We start from the raw sequence: 9,294 nt of genomic DNA on the forward strand, positions 1-9,294 counted from the left end.
ACCATCCACTGTGAAACATGGTAGTGGTAGCATCATGTTGTGGGAATGCTTTTCTTCATAGAAGAAAACATGTTATGCTGCATACACACGAAGGGACATTCCAACATCAAAACCGTGGATTTTTTTTTCAGACGGATTGTTCGCTCAAACTTGTCTTGCATACACACGGTCACACAAATGTTGTCGGAAATTCCGAATGTCAAGAACGCAGTCACGTACAATACTACGATGCGCCAAGAAAAATAAAGTTCAATGATTCTGAGCATGCGTCAAATTGATTCTGAGAATGCAAAGGGTTTTTGTGCATCGGAATTGGCTACAGACGTTCGAAATTTCCGACAAGAACTTTTGTTGTCGGAAAAATTGAGAGTCAGCATTCAAACGTTTGTTGTCGGAAATTCTGACAGCAAATGTCCGATGAAGCATACACACGGTCGGATTTTCCGACAACAAGCTAACATCGAACATTTGTTGTCGGAAATTCCGACCGCGTGTACACGGCATGATGCCGCGTAGACACACGGTCGTTTTTTGTGATGAAACGTCATTTAAAATGGCCATGTGTGGGGAAAACGTTGTTTTATGTCTTCTGAGAAACGACAAAAAAAAAATTCGAACATGCTTCGATTTTTTATGTCGTTTTTCAAAACGTTGTTTTTTGTGTCATAAAAAATGACCGTGTGTGGGCTAAAATGACGTTTAAAACAACGTTTTCAAACCCGAGCATGCTCAGAAGCAAGTTATGACGCAAGTTTGAATGGAACAGAGTGCCGCCGTACGTGCTGAACGTAACCGCGCTTCGCTAGAGCATTTTGAAAAAACGATGGTGTGTAGGCAACGTCGTTTTTTAAAATGAAGTTTGAAAAACTTCGTTTTTTTCATGAGAAAAAACAATGTTTTTTTACAAGACAAAAAACGACCGTGTGTATGCGGCATTAGAGTCAAAAGATTTGAAACTGGGGCAGCAGTTCACCTTCCAGCAGGACAACAACTCCAAACATACAGCCAGAGCTACAATGAAATGGTTTAGATCAAAGCATAATTATGAGTTAGAATGGGCCAGTCAAAGTCCAGACATAAATCCAATTAAGAATCTGTGACAAGACTTGTAAATCGCTCTCCATCCAATCTGATAGAGCATGACCTATTTTACAAGAATGGGAAAATATTTCACTCTCTAGATGTGCAAACCTGGTAGTGACATACCAAAAAAGACTTGCAACTGTAATTGTAGCAAAAGGTGGTTCTACAAAGTATTGACTTAGAGTAAGGTGACCAGATTTTTTAAATGAAATCCGGGGACTTATTTTTTCTTTACTAGTAATGGCAACAATCAGCGACTCTCTGCCCGTCGCCGCCCGCCTCACAGCCTCTCAAGTCTTACTCTTTGGGCTACTACTGGATGGGGAGCGGAGGAAGATCACTCCGCCAGGGAAGGCAAGGAGATAGGCAGGTGGCTGGCCAGGATTTGAGCCAAGGCAGAAGCGAGTGAAGCTGGATGGGCATGCCCCCGAAACTGAAGACATATTCCCTCCGCTCCGACCAGCACATGATCATCAGAAAGGGGCACAGATAATGGGAATAATACAACCCCCCTATGCTAGTAGGCACGTCGGAGCGGGGGTGTGTAATTCAATTTTTTTTATTTTAATTTTGCACTGACTGTCTTTGAAATTGCACCTGCCCCGTATTAAATCCAATCTGGGGACAAAACCGGGGACAGACTTGGTCCGGGGACAGTGTCCCCAATCAGGGGACTGTCCCCTGAAACTGGGGATGTCTGGTCACCCTAACTTAGAGGGCTTTAACAGGTTTATGTGGTAAATCTGTTTAGGCTTCCTTTTACCTGGTTGATATAATTGACCTCCCCAATTCTTTCAATTATTTCGAAGGGACTCTGCCACTTAGCAAGGAACTTGCTTTCAACAGTGGAAACTAACACCAAGACCCTGTCACCAGGTGAGAAAACATGGAGTTGGGCCCCCCTGTTGTATATTCTCTGTTGGGCTACTTAGACCTGTAGTAAGCGTTCTTTTACCATAGGCATGATTGCTGCAATCCTGTCCTGCATTTGAGTGATATTCTCAATGACACTTTTGTGGGGTGTCTGCTCCCGCTCCCAGGTTTCCTTGTCTTAAGAGTCCCAGATGGTGTCTCCCATGAAGCAACTCAAATGGAGAGTACCCCATAGAGGACTGGGGAACCTCCCTGATGGCAAGCATCAAGTATGGAATCAGGAAGTCCCAGTTTTTCCCATCCTTGTCAACAACCTTTTTTAACATGCTCTTTAATGTTTTATTGAAGTGTTCCACCAAGCCATCAGTTTGAGGGTGGTACACAGAGGTTCGCAACTGCGTCATCTTAAATAACTTGCAAAGTTCCCTAGTTATTTGTGACATAAAAAGGGTGCCCTGGTCTGTAAGGATCACCTTAGGGATCCCAACACGACTATCTTTTTTTTAAATCCATATTTTTTGTTTCCTCCAACCTAGGTTATTTAAAAACATGAATGACTGAAATTAAAAATAAAGAAACGTTGAATTGAGTCCCATGAGGTAAGCCCACCTATCAGATGTGCACTACAAATGTAGGCCCCACTGGTAGTAAGTGGGTATAAAGGGAATGATTTATGTTAATGTGGAAAGCTGGTGAAATGGAATAAACTTGTTTCCCCAAATTTTAACCAGTAAAGTTACCAGTTCCATTTTATAAATAAAAGGTGTGCTTGACAAAAAAATATAGAAAGTCCAGAACATTCAGGGTATGTTACATAATACATCATGCCAGGTCACAGACATCTGAACAAGGAGAAACTTAGATGACTTTCTTGAGCTCATCGTACAAGACCAAGACAAAAGCACCACCCATGCCTCTGAGCACGTTGGACCAGGCACCCTTGAAGAAAGCCCTGCCAACCTCATTTTTTGCAATCTTCTTCCAGCAGTCAATTGTGCCACTGTACATGATCTCAGCTCCTTTCCTTCCAGACTGCATCATCATACGACATCGGACTGTGTCAAATGGGTAAGAGGCAAAGCCGCCACTGCTGTTACTGACTGAGCAATCATCCAGCTGATAAATATGTGTGTGTTCTTGGGATCTGGAAGCATACCTTTAGCTGTGTCGTAGATTCCAAAATAAGCAGCTCTGTAAATGATGATTCCCTGGACAGACACATTGAAACCTTGGTAGAGACCTTTAAGCCCATCGGATTTTAAAATCTTGGCAAGGCAAGCACCAAGACCATTGAATTCACTGCCAGCGTCGGCATTACCAACATCAGCAGCTAGACGGGTTCGAGCAAAGTCAAGTGAGAAGACGAAGCACAAGGTGGTGGCTCCAGCAGCTCCACCAGACGCCAGGTTTCCAGCAAAGTAACGCCAGAACTGGGTCCTCTTGTCAACATTATCAAGGAAGATCTTCTTGTACTTGTCTTTGAAGGCAAAGTTGAGGGCCTGGGTTGGGAAATACCTGATCACATTGGCGAGGTTACCACGCCAAAAAGAAATGAAACCTTGGGCCAGATCCTCAAAAGAGATACTCCGACTTAAGTGCTGTTCAGTCTGTGTGTAACTTTGGAAACGATCCTCAAAAGGCTTTTTCCAAAGTTACACAGAAGATCCGGCATGTGTAATTGATTTACACTGCCTAATTTTAGGATGCATTACCGCATCCGCCGCTGGGGGCATTTCGAGTCGAAATGCCGTTGCTAGTATGCAAATTAGCACTTAAGGCGATCCACAAAGCTTTCTAGCTTCTTTTTTGCGCCGTAAGTGTTATTTTGCAAGTGTAAAATTAGGGCTCGTTTTACAAAGTGTAAAGTTAGTCACACCTTGTAAAGGCCCATTGCAGCGACGGCATTTGGTATGCTTTCCCGAGGGAGAACTCCACGTCAATTTGTAAAAAACAAAACCGGCATGGGTTCCCCCCCAGGAGCATACCAGGCCCTTAGGTCTGGTATGGGTTGTAAGGGGACCCCCCCTACGCCGAAAAATTGACGTAGGGGGTCCCCCTACAATCCATACCAGACCCGTATCCAAAGCACGCTCCCCGGCCGGCCGGGAAGGGGGTGGGGACGAGCGGGCGCCCCCCCCCCCCCTCCTGAGCCGTGCCAGGCCGCGTGCCCTCAACATGGGGGGGTTGGGTGCTCTGGGGCAGGGGGGCGCACTGCGGGCCCCCCCACCCCAGAGCACCCTGTCCCCATGTTGATGAGGACAGGACCTCTTCCCGACAACCCTTGCCATTGGTTGTCGGGGTCTGCGGGAGGGGACTTATCGGAATCTGGGAGTCCCCTTTAATAAGGGGGCCCCCAGATACCGGCCCCCCACCCTAAGTGAATGGATATGGGGTACATCGTACCCCTATCCATTCACCTGGAGGCAAAAAGTAAAAGTTAATAAACACACAACACAAGGCTTTTTAAAATATTTTATTATTCTGCTCCGGACGCCCCCCCTGTCTTCGTTATTAGCTCAATTACCAGGGGGGCTTCTTCTTCCACTCTCCGGGGGTCTTCCGCTCTCCGGGGGGGCTTCTCCGGACTCCGGGGGGGCTTCTCCGGACTCCGGGGGGCTTCTTCCATCTTCTCCCCTCTTCCGCTCTTGACTCGGCGAACCCCGGTTCTTCTGCAGCTCTCCGGTGCCTTCTTCTTCAGCGCTGGCTGCCTGCTATGTTTGTGTGTTAGCTCGATTTCAAACAGGCAGCCGGCGCGGTCTTCTGTGGAGTCAGGGTCTTCTGGTCTTCTGTTCTTCCGATGTTGTCTCGTCGCCTGTTGTCGCTGTAATGATGGAAGCGCGCCTTGCATCCCATTTATATAGGCATCACCGTCCCATCATGCTCCGGTAGGTACCCACGTGGTGGGTGCACGTGGGTAGGCACCCACCACGTGGGTACCTACCGGAGCATGATGGGACGGTGATGCCTATATAAATGGGATGCAAGGCGCGCTTCCATCATTACAGCGACAACAGGCGACGAGGCAACATCGGAAGAACAGAAGACCAGAAGACCCTGACGCCACAGAAGACCGCGCCGGCTGCCTGTTTGAAATCGAGCTAACACACAAACATAGCAGGCAGCCAGCGCTGAAGAAGAAGGCACCGGAGAGCTGCAGAAGAACCGGGGTTCGCCGAGTCAAGAGCGGAAGAGGGGAGAAGATGGAAGAAGCCCCCCGGAGTCCGGAGAAGCCCCCCCGGAGTCCGGAGAAGCCCCCCCGGAGAGCGGAAGACCCCCGGAGAGTGGAAGAAGAAGCCCCCCCTGGTAATTGAGCTAATAACGAAGACAGGGGGGGCGTCCGGAGCAGAATAATAAAATATTTTAAAAAGCCTTGTGTTGTGTGTTTATTAACTTTTACTTTTTGCCTCCAGGTGAATGGATAGGGGTACGATGTACCCCATATCCATTCACTTAGGGTGGGGGGCCGGTATCTGGGGGCCCCCTTATTAAAGGGGACTCCCAGATTCCGATAAGCCTCCGCCCGCAGACCCCGACAACCAATGGCAAGGGTTGTCGGGAAGAGGTCCTGTCCTCATCAACATGGGGACAGGGTGCTCTGGGGTGGGGGGGCCCGCAGTGCGCCCCCCTGCCCCAGAGCACCCAACCCCCCCATGTTGAGGGCACGCGGCCTGGCACGGCTCAGGAGGGGGGGGGGACGCTCGCTCGTCCCCACTCCCTTCCTGGCCGGCCGGGTACCGTGCTTTGGATACGGGTCTGGTATGGATTGTAGGGGGACCCCCTACGTCAATTTTTCGGCGTGGGGGGGTCTCCTTACAACCCATGCCAGACCTAAGGACCTGGTATGCTCCTGGGGGGGGAACCCATGCCGGTTTTTTCTTTGAAAATTGGCATGGAGTTCTCCCTCAGGAATGCATGCCGCTGTCATTTTTTTTTTCCCCGACGCAACTTTAAGCCGTCGCGATCCTCAAAACTCGGCGTAACGTAACTTCGCGCATGCGCAGTACGGCCGGCGCGGGAGCGCGCCTCATTTAAATGGGACTCGCCCCATTTGAATAGGAACGCCTTGCGCCGGCGGAATTTTAGTTACACAGCCTGAAATTTCTAGATAAGTGCTTTGTGGATCAGGCACTTAGGTAGAAACTTTAAGCCAGTGTAACTTAAATTGGATTTTTTAAGTTACGTCAGGTTTTTGTGGATCTGGCCCCTTGTTCTTTGGAGATACGGACAACACAGTCCATGATTCCTTTGTATTGCTTGTCAGCTGTGATTTGTTTGCTTGCATGTTGAACATGAAGCAGAAGCTTGACTCGTTCAATGGGCGCTACAGCTGTCTTGGAGATAGGCCACGCCGCCGGCCAAGAAGTCCTTGGTGAAGGAGATTGCTGCGTCGGTCATGATGGCGGTCGGTGTTCTAGGAGAGTGGCTCTTACTGCAGTACTGAGCTTCCGATGGCGGGGGCCAACACGACTATCTTTGACAATGTTCTTAGCAGATGCAGTGTGTAAGGGAACTGCCTCTGGGTAACAAGTAGCATAATCCATGATTACAAGGATATGCTGATGACCCTGACTTGGGTAGTGGACCCAGAAGGTCCATGGCAATCCTCTCAAAGGGCACTTCAATAATGGATAAGGGCACTAAAGCACTTTGGAAGTGAGGTAGTGGGGCTGACATCTGACACACAGCACAGGATTGACAATAATTCTCAATATCTTTCTGTATCCCAGGCCAGTAAAACCTGCGTAACACCCTTTTAGTGGTTTTCTCAGCCCTTAAATGACCTCCCAGCAAGTGCCCATGGGCAAGTTCCAACACCACCTGTCTGTAGGGCTTAGGGACCACCAGCTGTTCAACAATTTCATCATTCTTTTTAAAGACACAATACAGTAAATTCTCATTGCTGCTGAAATAAGGAAAACAAGGCCTTTCCCCTGGTTCGACGGGTACATCATTAATCACTATTACATTTTCCCAGTGCCTGGCAAGGGTAGGGTCTTCTCTGCTCAGTAGCAACGTTTTCCTTGTGCACATTAAGGTCAGCAAACCCTAATGTAGCCTCAGAGTCAGGAGACGGCTGTCCACTTTCACTTGTGGGGACTTCCTCAGGCTCCTCCATTTCCCCCGCCATAACCGAGAAAGGAAAACCTGGAGAACCCAGAGAGGAGTCCCCTAAACCCAAATTGTCAGTGCTGGCCAGGAGTTCTGGCTCTGCCACTAAGTCAGTTACTGCGACCGGGTTAGGACGATCCCACAGTTCCCAAAACTTAAAAGTCCCTAGCAATGATGGCCTCGTGTACCAAGTGGGGCACAAGTCCGACTGGATGGGTCACCATACCTAAGTCAGTTTTAAAGTTAACAGTGGCTATAGGATACTCCCGGGTATCCCCATGCACACAGATCACAGCAAATTTTTTAGCATGAAAATTCAGTTTCAACCATCTCAGCTTTAACCAAAGTCACTAGACTTCCAGATTCCAGCAAGGCCATAATAGGCTTATTATTAACAGTCATTTGGCATGTGTTTTTCTACACTTGGCGCTGCAGCGCATGAAAGAGCAGAAAATATAGACTGACTTCTAAGGGATACACCACACTGCATTGAGTCATCTGTCAATGTACAGTTTGCTGCAACATGTCCCAGTTCTTGGCAATGTAAACACCTGATGTTGCCCCAGTTTGGTTTGCTGACAGGCAGTGGCTTCCCTTGTTTGGGACGCCAAACACTTTAGTCCTGGCACCAAAAATTTTCCCCCATCTCCTTGTCATGCTTAGCACCCACTTCTCTTGGAACAGTCTTACTGGTTGTGACCAGGCTCTCTGCAGCAAAGTATCTCTCAACCCCAGTCTGCCGACTTAGGGTCTCTGTGACTCACCCACTTCTGCAGGGGAATTGGCAGTGACCTCAGGAATTGGAACATGACTACACACTTCACTATTTGTGGCCCAGACAGGGACTACGGCTGTAGCCATTTCTGCACCAGGCAGAGTAGATCAAACATCTGTGATCCTGGGGGCCTCTCATCTTGTAAGAACCAGCTGTGAACCCTTTGTGATCGAATGGCCAAGGTGACACTGAGTTGCGCCAGGATTTCCCTCTTGACCTTCTCATAGTCTCCAGTTTCTGCCAACTCCAGATCATAGTAGGCCTTCTGCGATTCTCCAGAAAGTAAGGGGGCGACCAGTCCTGCCCACTGGGTTTTGGGTCAACCTTCCCTCTCAGCAATCCGTTAAAACTTTAGCAGAAGGGCCTCTGGTTCATCATCTGCAGTCATCTTAGAAAGAAAGCGACCCACGTAGATGGCTGAGGGCTTGTCTCCAACATCATCAATTTTAGCAGGTGACCACTGTGCTAGCGTCTCCACAACCTCAGTCAGGGTTTTACTAGACACTTTTGCAGCAGTGGCTAGCTGTTCAAACAGCCTCTGTGATTGCTCCTGTACAGCACCAATCTGTTGGCACAGTGCCTTAGTTTGCTCCTGTGCAATGGTGTTGGCTTGCTGTTGTGCAGCGTTGGCTTGCTGCTGTGCAGCGTTGGAAAACACCAATTGTTTGAGGATCTCCTCCATGTTTAGTCACTCTAGGTACTGGCCCTTTAAGTAGTAACTTACTACAGCTGGTCGCAGCCTCCACCATGTGTAACCTGGGGGACAGGTAGGAGGTACAAATCTCCCTGGGATTAGCAGTCTTTCAGGCACAGATACAAATTCCAGTGAGGTAGTGACAAACAGTGTGGTGTTTATTTGTGGTACAAGTCTATATACAGGTGTTGTACATTGTACCAGAAAACAAATAAGAACAAAATAGCAAAACAAAAACCTAGCCATGTCTCGGCACTGACTATAAAATATATACAGCAGTGTACTGACGGAAGCACTCTAGTGGAGTGCGACAGGGATCCGTTACAAACCCTATCTATAGTTATTCCCCTGCCTAGAAGTATTTGTAAACCCCTCAGAATGATTGAGTTTAGGTGTTTGCAGTTTGCAGTAGTGACCACTATAGTACCAAATGTGGAGGGGTAAACACATATTAATTATTATGGTTTCAAATGGTATGTCCAACAAGCTCATATAGGTGTGATGGTCAGACTACTGCATTATTCAAAATGATAACAAATGAAAAATAAACTTGCTTGTAATGATTTTAGTAGGTAGGCAGCGTTTAAAACTTTTGTGACCTGAGAGAAAGAAGAAGCTAGTGAGTAATACAGTCTGCCTTTAGGTTTTCCAAATCTCAATGAATGAACAGACCTATTAATAACAGATACAGATTGCATGCCTCAACAGGGCACTTTCTCTATGCTATCTCTATGACCACTTCATAAAACTTGCATAAAAT

The 9,294-nt window shown here is 47.8% G+C and overlaps 1 pseudogene; it reads right to left on the reverse strand.

Annotated features, from left to right (window-relative positions):
- Positions 1-2,463: 2,463 nt before the first annotated feature.
- On the reverse strand, positions 2,464-6,422 carry LOC120927554 (annotated as a pseudogene).
- Positions 6,423-9,294: the final 2,872 nt, after the last annotated feature.

The sequence above is a fragment of the Rana temporaria genome, chromosome 2 (assembly GCF_905171775.1).
Source record: "Rana temporaria chromosome 2, aRanTem1.1, whole genome shotgun sequence".
Taxonomy (NCBI): Eukaryota; Metazoa; Chordata; class Amphibia; order Anura; family Ranidae; genus Rana; species Rana temporaria.